This window comes from Talpa occidentalis, unplaced genomic scaffold (assembly GCF_014898055.3).
Source record: "Talpa occidentalis isolate TD23 unplaced genomic scaffold, MPIMG_talOcc4v2.1 talOcc4.14, whole genome shotgun sequence".
NCBI classification, from domain to species: domain Eukaryota; kingdom Metazoa; phylum Chordata; class Mammalia; order Eulipotyphla; family Talpidae; genus Talpa; species Talpa occidentalis.
In genome coordinates, this window is record NW_023601433.1 from 235,930 (window position 1) to 251,942 (window position 16,013).

The 16,013-nt window shown below is 43.4% G+C and overlaps 1 long non-coding RNA gene across 1 annotated transcript in view; it reads right to left on the reverse strand.

Annotated features, from left to right (window-relative positions):
* Positions 1 to 10,275, reverse strand: part of LOC129145695 (uncharacterized) — a 46,235-nt gene extending 35,960 nt beyond the window's left edge. The window contains exon 1 of the long non-coding RNA XR_008551614.1: positions 10,175 to 10,275. This is a non-coding gene — a long non-coding RNA (uncharacterized LOC129145695). The remainder of the gene's footprint in view (positions 1 to 10,174) is intronic.
* Positions 10,276 to 16,013: the final 5,738 nt, after the last annotated feature.

A 16,013-nucleotide genomic window follows, 5' to 3' on the forward strand; every position in this document is an offset into this window, starting at 1 on the left:
TTTTAAATCTAATCACAAAATGACACAAGTTCACTGATAAACTTGTCAACAGAAAGAACATGAATAACAAAACAATCACCACGAATACCAACATCCTGAGGACACTAGTCACTGCTTCTAGTATGTTTCCCACTTGTATAGATGAGACAAATCTAAACATTAACAATGAAAGGGGGAAGATCTCCCATTAAAAAAAGTTAATAGGGAGGAAAAGCGGCAGGTCCCAGTGAGAACTGGGACAGGGAAGATAAACGGATGACTCCAGCAAACTACCCGAAAAAGAAAGTTGCCATAAAAGAGAACCAGAAGGGAGGAAAGCGCAGAACCCTGCTCCCCTCCCCCACACACAGAGTCGGCACTCTCCGACCAGCAGAGAGGAGGAAAAAAACAAACTAAAATGACCAACAAGAACAAACTACGCAGCAAGCGGGACTGTGAGTGGAAAAGAACTATTGCAGCCACCACACCCTGTGAACGGGAGCTGTGGAGAACCCTGCAGGATTCACCGTGGCGGTGAGCGAATGGCTCCGGGCGCCATTAGAGAAGAACAAAGAGACTCTGGAGACACGCACACAGCCCCGGGCTAGCCAGTAAGCTTGCGGAAAAGCGGAGCACTTGGAGCGCTTGAAAAGCAAACGCGGTTCGGGATCGCGGCTGCCCAGGTCCCCACGCCTGCGACCTAGGCTTGAGGGGAGATGCGCGGAGGCCCTCACTGGGGTGAAAGTCCCTCACTGAGTAAGTAGGAACCAGGCGCCCAGGCACGGGAGCGGGGTGCAAAAGGCGCCATTCCCGCGCCACTGAACTGGGCTACAGCCCACGTCCTGGACCGAAGGGCTTTGGAACTGAGACCCAGGGCACGAAATTCGGGGCGTGGGTTCTCCATGACGGTGGGGCACAAGGCAGACACAGCACCCCAAAGCCGTTGAGGTTTACCCTACCATTCCCGCTCTGTTCCCTGTCCCACGGGGAGGGGGAGGCGAAAAACAGCCCCCCCAAGGACAATAGGAGAGATCTCTGGTGCCACCTAGCGACCAGGAAAAAAAAAGTCACTAACACCCCATAGAACAGGGAAATTACTTAAGACTGCTTGAAAAGGGCAGAAGGCTCCTGGAGGAGACAGTGACCAGCTGGGAAGTTAGCCCACGCCAGGCCCCATCCGACCAGCAGTCTGAGCCCACAGAGGGAACAGGCACCCACGGCCGGGGCAGACCGGGCACGCAGAAGAGTGTGCCTGAGACCGGAAGCGCAGGGACTGAGTCCCGCGTCGCCATTTTAGAACAGGGACATTTCTTTAGTAAAGACTGCCTGAAACCAGCAGAAAGCTCCCTCAGAAGCCAGAGATGGCTCCTGGAGGAGCCAGAGGGGAGTGGAGAAGTTCACCCAAGATGCCGGCCAGTCCAAGCAACACAGTGTCCCAATGCATACGACAAATTAGAAAACAGACAGTAGGGAGTAGAAGAACCACACGCAACCTAACAACTCCTCGGGAAAAAAGCACACCACAGAAAGAAAACCGCCCTCCAGATTACAACGACAGTAACTTGGAAGAACTTCTGAGACTTCCAGAAAGAGAATTTAAAATTGCTGTGATTAAAAAAATGACAGAAGTCATAAAGGAAAACAATGATATGAGAAAAATAATCAACGATCAGAAGAAGGAAATTGAGTCCGTAAAGAGGGAAGCAAAAGAAACGCAGGAGATCAAAGAATTAATGGAGGAACTAAAGAACTCTGGGAAAAGCAATGAAAGCAGAATAGATGAAATGGAAGAACGAATAAGTACTCTTGAAGACACAGAAATAAAAAGAACCAAAACAGAAAAGGAAAGAGAAGTACGAAGGAAAAAGAATGAAGAAAGACTTCGGGAACTATCTGACTCCATGAAGGAAATATAAGAGTTACAGGAATCCCAGAAGGAGAGGAGAGAGATGTAGGAACAGAGAAAATATTCCAGGAGATAATTGAAGAGAACTTCCCAAATGTGAAGAAGGAGCTGAAAATTGATATACAAGAAGCAAGAAGAACACCAAACTTCCATGATGAAAGGAAAAACACAGCAAGACATATAATAGTAAAGCTCCCAAGAATCCAGGACAAGGAAAAAATAATGAAGCTAACAAGAGGGAAGAAACAGATAACATTCAAAGGAAAACCAATCAGGCTGACATCGGACTTCTCTGAAGAAACACTACGGGCAAGGAGAGAGTGGAGGGACATAGTCAACAGACTCCAAGAAAACAGATGCCAACCAAGAATACTCTATCCCGCAAAGCTCTCCTTCCTCTATGAAGAAAGAATAAGGACCTTCCCAGACAAACAGAAACTCTGGAATTTCATTACGACTAAACCCCCACTCCAAAAATTACTACAAGGAATCTAAAGCCAGAACCTCAGAGGGACGAATAACAATGAAAGAATGCCAAAAAAAAAAGTTACTAAAAGAATAAATAAATAAAATAAAAGGAAAGACAAACACAATGGCAAATACAAATGCTAACATATCAATATTAACTCTAAATGTAAATGGACTAAACTCTTCAATAAAAAGACACAGAGTTGCAGCCTGGATTAAGAAACAAAACCCAACCTTTTGCTGTCTCCAGGAAACACATTTAGCTACAAAAGATAAAAATAGGCTCAAAGTTAAAGGATGGAAAACAATCCTACAAGCAAATGGACCAGAAAAAGAAAGCAGGAACAGCTATACTTATATCAGATAAAACAGACTTCAAACTCAAAAAAATAAAAAGAGACCCCAACGGTCACTACATTATGATCAAGGGGACAATACTTCAAGAAGAAATAACACTCATTAACATATACTCACCAAACGAAGGAGCACCAAAATATATCAGACAACTGTTGTCCTCTCTGAAAACAGACATCAGAGAAAACACATACGTAGTGGGAGACTTCAACACACCACTATCAACAATGGATAGATCAACAAGACAAAAAATAAGTAAAGAAACTAAAGCTCTAAATAAGGACCTAGAGCATTTGGGCTTAACAGACATCTATAGAACACTAAACCCAAAAAAAACAACGGAGTACACATTTTTCTCAAGTGCACATGGATCATTCTCCAGGATCGATCACATACTGGGGCACAAGACAAACATCAACAGATACACCAAGATTGAAATCATACCAACCATCTTTTCTGACCATGAAGGCATCAAACTAGAAATAAACTATAAAAGGAAGACAAGGAACTTTCCTACCTCATGGAGATTAAAAACCACACTACTGGAAGACCACTGGACTAATGAGGAGATCAAAGAAGAAATTAAAAAATTCTTTGAATTGAATGACAAGGAGGACAACAATATCCTAAATGTATGGGATGCAGCAAAAGCAGTAATAAGAGGAAAATATATAGCAATAGAAGCTCACATCAAGAAACAAGAAAGAACTCAAAGATGGGCCTCCCCGGTGGCGCAACGCTTGAGCGCTGGGTTGAGAAGCTGCCCGCGCCATCTGCGGCGCTGGTTCGATCCCCGGCTGCTCCCTGGCCACCGGAGGAGGGTCCCACATGGCACACAGACCTCTCCTGCTGCCCACTGCTCCCCTCAGCAGTGTACTTCAGTCCTTCTGCCTGCTCTGCTCCCCGCTCTGGCTCTGGTGAATTCTCTCACCCTCCCACACTTCTGACTGTACCCAGTGCATGTATAAACAAAAAAACAAACAAACAGATAAATAAATAAAACATGCCTCTATTTAAAAAAAACAAAAAGAACTCAAAGAAACAACCTAATCTCGAAGCTCAAAGATCTAGAAAAAGAACAACAAAAAAAACCCCAAAACCAGTAGAAGAAAAGAAATAATAAAAACCAAAGCAGAAATAAATGAAATTGAAACTAAAAAAACAATCCAAAAGATCAATGAAACCAAGAGCTGGCTCTTTGAAAAAATCAATAAAATAGACAAACCCCTAGCCAGGCTTACAAAGGAAAAAATGGAGAAAGCACAAATAAACAGGATCACAAATGAAAGAGGAGAAATCACAACGGACACAGCAGAAATCAAAAGAATAATCAGTAACTACTATGAACAGTTATATGGAAACAAGTTCAACAATCTAGAGGAGATGGACAAATTCCTACAACTCTACAATCACCCAAAGCTAGATAAAGAAGAAATAGAACACCTAAACAGACCAATTACAAGCAGCGAAATTGAAAGGGTCATCAAAAACCTCCCCAAAAACAAAAGCCCAGGACCTGATGGATTTACAAATGAATTCTACCAAACATTCAGAGACGAATTAGTGCCTATCTTTCACAAACTCTTCCCAAAAATTGAGAAGGAAGGGACAATACCAAACACGTTCTATGAAGGCAACATTACACTAATAATAAAACTGAACAAGGACAACACAAAAAAGGAAAACTACAGGCCAATCTCCCTAATGAACACTGATGCAAAAATCCTCAATAAAATTTTAGCTATCAGAATCCAACAATGTATCCATAAGATAATTCACCACGACCAAGTAGGATTCATTCCAGGGACACAAGGATGGTTTAACATCCGAAAATCAATCAACATTATCCAACACATCAACAAAAAGAAATATAAAAACCATATGATAATATCAATAGATGCTGAGAAAGCTTTTGACAAAGTGCAACACCCATTCATGATAAAAGCCCTTGAAATTCTTGGGATACAAGGAACATACCTCAACATCATAAAGGCCATCTATGACAAGCCAACAGCCAGTATCATTCTCAATGGTGAAAAGCTGAAAGCAATTCCATTAAGATCTGGAACAAGACAAGGATGTTCACTCTCACCACTGCTTTTCAATATAATACTGGAAGTCCTAGCCAGAGCAATAAGACAAGAGAAAGACATACAAGGAATCCAAATAGGAAAAGAAGAAGTCAAACTATCACTATTTGCAGATGATATGATAATATACGCAGAGAACCCCAAAAACTCCACAGAAAAACTAATTCAACTAATCAATCAGTTCAGTAAAGTGTCAGGATACAAAATCAACACGCAAAAGTCAGTAGCCTTCCTATACACAAACAATAAATCTGAAGAAGAAGAAATCAAAAAAACCATCCCTTTTATTATTGAAACAAAAAAAGTCAAATATTTGGGAATAAATCTAACAAAAGAGGTAAAGGACCTATACAAAGAAAACTATAAAACACTGTTAAAAGAAATAGAAGAAGACACAAAGAAATGGAAAGACATCCCCTGCTCATGGATTGGAAGAATAAACATTATTAAAATGGCCATCCTACCAAAAGCAATATACAGATTCAATGCTATTCCAATCAAAATCTCAATGGCATTCTTCAAAGAAATAGAACAATTATTGATGAAATTCATATGGAATCACCAAAAACCCCGAATAGCCAAAGCTTTACTGAAAAAAAAAGAAGTAAATGGAGGCATCACACTCCCAGACTTCAAACTATACTACAAAGCCATAATCATCAAAACTGCATGGTATTGGAACAAGAACAGACATACAGACCAATGGAATCGAATAGAAAATCCAGAAATAAACCCACAGATTTATGGTCAACTAATCTTTGACAAAGGAGCAAAGACTATGCATTGGAGCAAAGAAAGTTTGTTCAATAAATGGTGCTGGGAAAACTGGGTCGCTACATGCAAAAGAATGAAGCTTGACCACTACCTCACACCATACACAAAAATCAACTCAAAATGGATTAAAGAACTAGACATAAGTCCTGAAACCATAAAATATATAGAAGGAAATATAGGTGAAACACTACGTGATTTGCACATCAAAGACATCTTTACAGACACATCACCCAAAGCAGTGATAGTGAAGGCAAAGATAAACAGCTGGGACTACATCAAATTAAAGATCTTCTGCACAGCAAAAGAGACAATAACAAAAACAAAGAGAAACCCCACCAACTGGGAGAACATTTTTGCACCTAACACTAATAATAAAGGACTGATCACAAAAATCTGCAAAGAGCTGATGAGACTCAACAACAACAAAGAAAATAATCCAGTCCAAAAATGGGCAGAAGAGCTAAAAAGAAACTTCTCTGAAGAGGAAATGCAAATGGCCAACAGGCATATGAAAAAATGTTCAACATCACTTGTAATCAGGGAAATGCAAATCAAAACTACCATGAGATACCATCTTACACCAGTGAGAATGGCACATATTAAAAAAACTAGCAACAACAAATGTTGGCGAGGGTGTGGAGGAAAAGGAACTCTCCTGCACTGTTGGTGGGAATGCAAACTGGTCCAACCACTATGGAGAGCTGTGTGGAGATTTCTGGACCTACTAAACATCGAGCTTCCATAGGATCCAGCAATTCCACTCCTAGGTCTTTACCCAAAGGACACAGAAACATCAATTCCAAAGAACACCTGCACCCCTATGTTTATAGCAGCACTGTTTACAATAGCTAAGCTTTGGAAACAGCCCAAATGCCCAAAAATAGATGACTAGATCAAGACGATGTGGTACATATACACCATGGAATATTACTCAGCATTCAAAAAAGATAAACACATGCCATTTGCAGCAACATGGATGGCGCTGGAAGGGATCATGCTCAGCGAAATAAGCCAAAAAGAAAAAGAAAAATGCTGGATGGTCTCACTCATAGCAGGAATCTAGAAAACTTAAATAAGGGACCAGGAAAATGAATAACTACAAGAAAGTAAAAATCAGAATCAACAAAAAACTATGAAACAGAGACACTTTTGGGGGGTGGGGGGGCGGCAGGGGAGGGATTGGGATCAGAATGGGGGGGTTGCAATTGTATGGGGAATATAAAAATAAAATTTATTATTTAAAAAATAAATAAATAAATAAATAAATCCAATGGAGAAAAGCAAAAAAATAAATAAAAAATAAAAATCTGACAATAAAAAAAAAAAACCTTCCCTGTTTACTATAAAAGTGCTAAGGACATTGTTTATGACATGCCTCAGTGCTTAGTATATTGACACCTTGAGTGAGTCTCTTTTAATCTAGAGCTAAATAAATCTTCCCCTGAAGAACTGAGTTACTTTCTCTTCTCTAATTAAGACAATTTTTCATTGGTTATGACCAACAGTCAAATCAAAGCGCAGTCCTAGTATGGATGGCATATTTGTATTTTCCTTTTACCTTGGTTCTGGTTTTCTATTTATAGTTTGTCATCTAATCTGAACTATTTGTGATATAAATTAATTTTTACATTGAGATGGAGCATAAATATTTTTTACTCAGAAAGGCATACTATTTTTGATGATTAATAAAACACATAATCCTTTCACTTTCCCAAACTGCCAAATCTTACTCCAAATCTCCTTTTTCCATTACCTTATGAGTTATACTGACTAAACTTAAATCCAGTTACACAAAACACAAACCAGAATGTCCTCAACATTGCCCAAATAAACTGGAAGTTTCATACAGACGTATGAAAGGATAGCTTGAATACAATAAATGTAAATACCAAATATAAAGGAACAGTACCCAATAGTTGGAGTAATCCAAAGATAGGAAAAGACTGCCTGATTCTCAGGAGTTTGCTCTGTATGAGATGCTCATTAGCTTTGTGATAGAGGTAAAGGGCCCAGACACATGTTTCCATGCCTCTCACCAGCAACACTGTGCTGTATCCTCGCCTCTGGCCATCTCAGTGTTAGACAATGTCACTGAATTATATTGCCAATGCTCAGGGGCAGGAAACTTGATGCCTAAGTCTCTCTTTTATCCCTTCCCTATCTCCAAATTGAAGGTCAGCATTAGTCTCATCGGCTGTTGGCTGTCAGTCCAGGTCACCATGGAAGAATATCTACTCTGTCTGTAGCCTTGGTCTGGTGGGTGACTGTTTTCTGGTCCTCACCCATTACATTGATTAGCAAGAAGATATCTTCAGAGAACAAAGAGTATCTACATCAGCATCTCTTTTTGTGTAAAGAAAGCTTGGGAAGTTACAAAGTATATATATACATTAAAATTGGCACATGGGCTCACCTCAATGTCAGAATCAGCAGCAAGTCAGAAACCTAATACTGACCCCAGCTGCTTTACAAGAAGGCCCTAGTAATCATCTAGTATGAGCTAGTAATCATCTAGACATCATCTAGTATAACCGTTGGAATAATTTGTAATCGGTTTTCACACATTGCTGAGTCATATACAGTACCCATTTCTCTCTTATTTTAGGGGATTTACTTAGTTAGCAAACATTGTTTCTCATCAGCATCTTTTCTGAGGTTTTGAATGAATTTGCAAAATCTCAGGGAAGAAATTTCAGAGGACTTGAATCATTTAAGGAATCACACAGAGCAATGCCATATAAAGTCATGGAATAGAGAGTCACTAAACAACAAGTTGCTTTAATTCTGAGGGTGGAAACTGTGTAGTGATTCATTCAGACCATAAAGGGTTCTAGTGTCTGATATCCACCATATGCACTCAGAATTCAAATTGCCAACCTGTTGGAGATGAAGAGTGGGAAAAAGAGGAAAAGATAAATTTGGGGCTAAAAAAAAAAAACAATGAAAGGGGGGCTCTTATCCTCAATATCCTGCAGGCACTGCTGAGGCATCGCTTCTTATCAATTGTTCTAGATGTGCAGGAATTCCCTCTGGTAGGTACAGCAGCTAAGCCTGCTGTATGGGAATAATTACAGAAAAGTCTTTTTTGAAATGCGGTGTGTTACAAGTAGCAATCACCTTTGGGATTAGAGCTACTTCTAAAACTATTAAGTAAATCATGTGCAACATTAAAGACAGCATCTGCATGTAACACAATGACACATTAAACTTTTTGTTTTAACCTGAGGCTCCTTCCTTATGAAGGAGGAAGCCCAACACCCATGGAGCTGTTCTGAGGGTGGACAGGGTCACCCACACGCCTCCCTCCCCCTGGAGTTGAGGGGGTTTACGGTATAGCCTCATTTGACAATCTCTGACTCGGACAAAAATAAGGAGGCCAAAATCCCTGATCCTTGTCCATATTTGTATGATCTTAACACAGGTTCCTTGTCGCTTTTGGACCTTAGGATTTTCAACTATGGAGTAGGAATAATATCTCTATAGTGCCATCAATGAGATCACATAACTTAAGTAATGAACTTGTTGCACAGGGTCAGGTCATGTCCAGCAGGTGCTCAACAAACATTGATTTCTTTCTCCCACCCTGAAGAGTTCAAAGCAAGCATAAAAGGTTTTACAACGGAGGAGGTAATATCAGTTTAACAGATTCTAACTATTAAAAAGTAAGTAGATTGTCCACAAAATGTCCACTTCCCAGGTGAATAAGTGATTGTGGATTATTCACTCTCTAAAATGGGAGGGATCCTCTTAGTGCCAGGCATCAGTAGAGAAAAGATCTCAAGAGCTTAGAAAAGGGCCCTTCAGTGTCTCAGATGATTCCCCATGTAGAAACTTTCCGTCCCCATTGGGGATAGCAGCAAGCTGACCCTGCTGTGGGAATCTCGGGTGTGTCCTTTAGCCACAGAGCGACGGTCACAGGTTTCAGTATAGTGAATCAGTGACTACAACCCCATTTTTGAAAACCAAACATTGTAGCCAGAGTGTGGCAGCCGTGTGGCTCTTGGTCATTCAAGGCTCAGGAAAGTCTGGATTCTATTCAAAGAGAGTCTAAAGTTGCCTCCTGAGGCAGTTTCCAGGTGTCAAAGGTCCCTCTTTCAGTCTCTCAATGGCCACATCAGCTGCACAACAGTAAGTGACACCTCAGCCCTCAGATGTGGGCCCAGAACCAGCATGGGCAGCCTCTCAGACCCCATGGGATATGCAGAGCCCCAGGCACCATGCAACCCACTGGGTCAGAACCTGCACCTCGGGGAGACTGGGTCACAGCTCTGCCCTCCTGCCTGCTAGATCTGGGGAAGGGAAGGTGATGTCAGCCCCAGAAAAGTTTACAATATGTTCCCCAAATTATAAATCTACAGAAATAAAACACACAGATCAATGGAACAGAGTGGAGAACCCAGAAAACCCACCCTGGGGGGATCCTCCTAGTGTAGCAGGGCGGAACCAGGAGCAAACACGGGGGACACACTTTCATTCAGGGGCGCTGGGCACCCACAGGGTCACACTCAGGAATGACCTGACCCCCATGTTCCTGCAGGACACAAAATGACCCGCGCAGAGCTCTCCACAGCCAGCCCGCCCAGCCCTGGGTCCCCTGACTCACCGCTCTGCAGTCAGCCACCTGCAGGGACTTGTCCTCACCTTCCCCTCGCTTTGGGGTGGTTCCTGAAGAAACCAGGTTCCCCTAGGCAAGAACTTCACCCTGAGTCCTGGGAAGCAAGTGCCAAGGTGAGCCCAGCAGCTGAACAGGCAGGAGCCACGCGTAGGCGAGGGGCTGCAGGGGCGGGGAGCAGGGCTGCAGGTGCAGGGCCAGGAGCGGCAGCAGGCGCGTGGGGTGGGGCTGCAGGTGGTTGGAGCAGGGCGGCAGGGGCGGGGAGCAGGGCTGTGGGTGCGGGGGTACAGGGTGGGGATGTGGGGGCAGAGGCCAGCGGAAAAGCCCCGGGTGCTCACGGGCCCGCGGCCGCCGGTCCTGCTGCAGCCGAAGTTTAGAAAATCAAACTGAAATGCAGACGAATCTCCCACATCCCTGAAAATACTACTAACCCAAAATGTCCACGAGTCATTACAACAGCAAATCGTGTCCATGTGCTTTAAAGACCTGCGACCACAGAGGGCCCCCAAAGCCCGCTGCTCACCCCACAGTGAGAGAAGGGGCATCCCGCTCCACCTGCCCGGCCTTTCCGGCCACAGCGCCTCCTCACGATTCCCCGCGAGGCCGCACTTCCCCGCCTCGCCACCAGGCGGCGCGCGCGCCCCTCACCCCTGCGCGCTGCCCCGGGGCTTCTCCTTCCTCGGCCCGCGGGCCCGCTCCGCCGGGGCGGGCGCTCCCGGCTTTCGCGTCTCCGCCAGGTCAGCGTGCAGTGCCCTGACGTCAACACGCAGGGGGCGGGGCGAGGCCGAGGAAGGAGAGGCTCGCGGGGGAAACCAGGGCTGGAGCAGCGGCGCACGCCGCCTGGTGGCGCGGAGGGGCGGTGCGGCCGAGGCGGGGTAATGGTGAGCGGAGGCTCCAGGGCAGGCGGGAGGCGCGGGAGGGGGGTTGGGCAGAGCCGCGGCCAAGGGGCGGGTCGGCCGGGCGAGGGGGAGATGCAGCTGCGGAGAGTGGGGTGGGGGAAAGGCCTCGCAGAGGGGGAGCAGGAAGCAGGAGTGTGTGCCGGTGTGACGTCAGAGCCTTGAAGATGGGGAGACAGAATGACATGGAGGTAAGAACCCGCTGAAATCGGGATTCTCGCTCTTTCGGAGAAGAGAACAAATTGGTATCACCCTTCTGCTGGGGAAATTTGAATTTAGATATCAGAATCTGGAATATTATCTATATGTGTATGTATTAAAAGAAATAGTCATTCAATAGTAATCCCCAATAGTAATTGGGAAATGACCTAAGGAAATGATTTTGTCAGGGGGAAAGGATGTCCTGAGCTAATTCCATGCAGGCTTTGTGGACTCCACCCCCACTAAGACCAAAGCCATCAAGACATTGGGAAAGGCGAATCCCGTCACCACCAAAGGGAAGGTGGCTGGGACCTGAGGGTGGAGTTAAGCAGCCAGGTTGGGTATCAAAACCAAACACGTGGGCCTTGGGGTGCTCGCTCCCTCTCCTCCTGGCTTCATGGCTCCTGGCTTGCGGCCAGCACTCACAGTGCCATTTGGGATTCCAGATCCGCGGATCGGGTAGGACACATTTAAAACTTTGTCTCCTACTTTTCTCCCTGAGTTGTACATTTCCTCATTTGCCCTTCCCTTGTAAATAAACCTTTTATTAAACTTTCGTTTGTACCTGCAGTAGCGTATTGATAAATCCTTTTAAGCGTGTGGGTGAGGACCCACAGTCAGGCACCCTGTTTTGTATCGGGGCTTCCCTGTAACAGTTTGAACACAAATAAAAATCTTTATTTGTAAAATGCTAACCAGCATTTTCTTATACTAACAAATACTTGGGAACACTCTAAATCAAAACTCCAGGAATCACTAAAATACATTACACTATATACATAAAGCAAATGTAGAAATTAGGTACAATAATTCTGAATAGTTTTCAATAACTTGAAAAACATGTATGTTATAATGTTAAATAAAGGAATAAAGATATAAAATTGTAGGTATAGTGTTGTTTCAGATATAAAATAAACATAATATGATTTATTCAAATCTTAAATACCAGACAAAATTAAAATTGTGTCTTAAGTATGCATTTATTGATACACACTTAGGTGATGAATTGTCATGAAGGGCAAGGAAAATAATTATAATGACTGACACACATTCATGAGGAAGATTAGTGAGGAAGATTATGATATAGTGTGGTTGTACATTTCCTCACTCAGCTAATGCGAGTTCATTTTGTAATTCTACAATTTCACGTTTATAGTCTCTGCCCATACACATGGGTCTTATAGTTCACAGTTCAAAATACTGAAAATTATGAGGAAAAAAGTAAGCTAACACACAAAACTATCTCTTTTAAAAAGATTTATTTATTTATGCATACAAATACTGGGGTGTAGGCCAAAGGTACAGCGTGTAAGAGGACTCACCAGACACAGAGTGGGGAGTACAACAGATAGATCCACTGAAATCCACTGCTGAGGGGAGCAGCAGGGAGACAGAAGAGGTCAGCTCTGCCTTGGGAGTCAACTCCCTGGCCAGGGATCAAACTCAGGTCACAGTGGTTGGCAATAGCTTGACAGTGCTGAGATTTTAACCCCTGTACCACCAGGCAAGCACTAAAAGTATTTCTCTTTTGATGAAAAAATCACAGTTCACTGTTCCTCATTGTATTTTATTCTAATGTTCATATTTTCCACAATGTACACAACTCCTTTTCAGTTTCAGAACCAGCCAACCAAAGCTAATTAAAAAATTAGTGCAATCAGTGGTTCAATTAGCCCCCTGTTCCTTGGCAGATGAAAAGTAACCATAGAATATTTTTTAAAACCAGTCTTAAGAATTCTGTTGTGGGCCTCCCTGGTGGTGCAAGGGGTTAGCATGCAGCCTGTGGAGCTGTCTGCAGCCACTCAGCATGAGTTTAATCCCCAGCCAGGGAGCTACCCATGTGGCACAACAGACCTCTCCTGGTTCCCCACTGCTCCCCGAAGCAGTGCATTTCAGTCAATCTGCCTGTTCTGTTCCCCATTCTGTCTCTGGTGAATCCTCTCACCCCCCCCCAACACACACACACTACTGGCCTGTACCCCAGATCTTGTATGCATAAATAAATAAACCTTTAAAAAAGCATTCTGTTGTGGTTATGTAGCGGGGTGGTGCCCAGGAAAAGGGGGAGTTACAGGTCTTGCCTCACCCAAGGGAGGGTGGAGCTGAGCAGTGAGGACAAAAGCTGGACAGGAGACTGGAGAAGGAAGGAAGCAGTATGGAGAGCAAGATGGAGACCTGGAGGAGACACATGGAGCAAGGAGACATGTGAAGAAACTGTGCTTGCCTTTTGGTCGTGGACTGGGTGAAACAGATGTGGGTGAGAGACCCGTGGGGAGGTGACAATGGCGGTTTTTGTCTTGATTTTGATTTTGTTCTTTTCCTCCCAGACTTGTCTGGCTATTTCTGACCCTTTCCTATGGGTCCCCCTGGAAGGTGCTTTGTGGCAGCTTTTGGGCCTTGCTCTGGGCCAATCCCATTTGGCTGGACTTTTGCCCAGAGGGGATGGGTAACTTTGGGTGATTAATTTAGAAATTATATTCTTTGTCTTTTCTGTATTGTTTACTAATTGTATTAAAGTTCCTTTCCATTAAAGGTGTTATGTTTTGTCTTGATGTGGAAGATGGCAGAACCTATTTAGAGCAGGCAGATTTGGGGGTTCTGGGGTGCCCCTCTCCCTGCCCTGTAACAGTTATAAAAAATTTAAGGGTGAAAATATGGCATTCCTGATAGTAAAGCAGGGGTGGACAGAGCAGCTGCATGTCAGTTAATGTCAAGCTCACCTCGTTTTTGTTTGTGTTTTGTTTCCTGTTTTATTACTGAGGGGTGATGGATTATTGGAATAGAAAGATTTAGAAAGGAAGATACTGTAAGGACAATTTATAAATCTTTATTAACCCAACTATGGAAGGTTCCAGCAATCTAAGGTGGGGTCAGAAAAGATGATCAGCCAGAGGTGGGAGCAGAGAGGATTATCAAACTTAGAAGACCAATCCATTCTGACACCAAGGCAATAATTTCCACAATAATTCCATCAAGGGACCTTATGAAAGAACGCCCTGTACCCTGGTAAAATGCGGCTTTTTTTTTTCTTTCAGAAGCCTGTGTCTATGCAGACGTCTCTCTTTGCTGTTCTCTTTTCCTCAATAAACATGATGCGTGCTAATGAAAAGGAACATTACTCAATTATTTGTCAGAGGGATCCAAGAAGCACCCCTATACTGAGCCCTATCACCTGAATTCCATCAAGGGGTTTTCAATTTTTAGTTTGAACTGAGGCCCCTACTCATTTGTTGGTCCAAATGAACACATTTTACCCTTTTTCAATTTTTAAAATATTTATTGTGCTTAGTCAACAAGCTTCATATAGTTATAGGTAAAAATAAAAAAAGATGGTGAAAATAATAAGGCACTAATTCAAAGTTCAGACCCTTCCAGCTTTCGATACAAGATGTCTGGAGCCTCTCTCATGGCGCAAGGGGGTAAGTCTCAGCACTATCAAGCTACTGGCAGCCACTGTGGCATGAGTTCCATGCCCAGCCTGGGAGCTGGCCCACATTGTGCAGTAGACCTCTCCAGTCTTGCCCACTGCTAACCTCAGCAGAGTATCTCTGCATCTATGGCCTACAACCCCATCTTGTATGCATAAATAAATAAAAATTTTACAAAAAAAAACAAGTACAAGAGACCTGAAACTTGCACAAAATTATGGGAAGAAAAAGACAAAATTTTGAATGGAGCAATGACATTTCATAAAACATCATTTGAAATAACTAATAAAACCTTCCTGTGACTAGTTCATTGCTTTTAGAAAAAGAAATATAGAACATAATAGAATGAAATTCCTGTGTTCCAAGTCAACTTGTCATAGATCAATATAAATCTAGTGTCCTACTGTAACAGGGTGGTCCCCAGGAAAGGGGGAGTTTCCAGGTTTCCTGTCCCACCCAAAGGAGGGTGGAGCTGAGCAGGGAGTAAAGAAGCTGCACAGGAGACTGAGGAAAGAAGGAAGCAGGATGGAGCCAGAAGACCTGGAGGAGGCACAGGGAGCTGAGAGACATATGAAGAAACTGTGTTTGCCTTTTGGTCGTGGACTGATTGACACACATGTGGGTGAGACCCATGGGGTGGTGACAATGGCAGTTTTTGTCTTAATTTTGATTTTGCTCTTTTCCTCCCAGACGTGTCTGGTTGTTTCTGATACTTTTCTGTGGGTCCCCACTGGAAGATGCTTTAGACTTGCTCTAGGCCAATCCTGCTTGGGTTGACTTTTACCCACGAGGGAATGGGTAACTTTGGGTGCTTGAATTAGAAACTATAATCTTTGGCTCTCCTGTATTGTTTACTAATTGTATTAAAGTTCCTTTTCATTAAAGTCTCATATGTTTTGTGTTGATGTGGCGGATGGCAGAACATATTTAGAGCAAGCAGGTTTGCAGGGTCTGGGGTGCCCCTCTCCCTGGAAGGTAACACTACCAAACAGAACACTTTCATTTTCTGTCTCATCCTAGAACTGAAAACCTGATTATTTCAGTGGAGGTTCCATAATAGACAAGAAATACGGTGATATCAAAATTTATATTGATTCATCTGTGGCAATACAACAGTGAGCCTATTTCTGGGTAAGCCTGCAAACCATACAAGGTCAGAAGCATCATAAATGAAGAGGGTGCTAAGGCTCAAGGAAAAGAAAGAAAAAACACTGGGGGGCCTCCCCAGTGGCTCAGCGGTTGAGTGCTGGGCTGCGAACCTGCCTGCAGCCTCTGCTGCACCAGTTCAATCCCCGGCCACCAGCG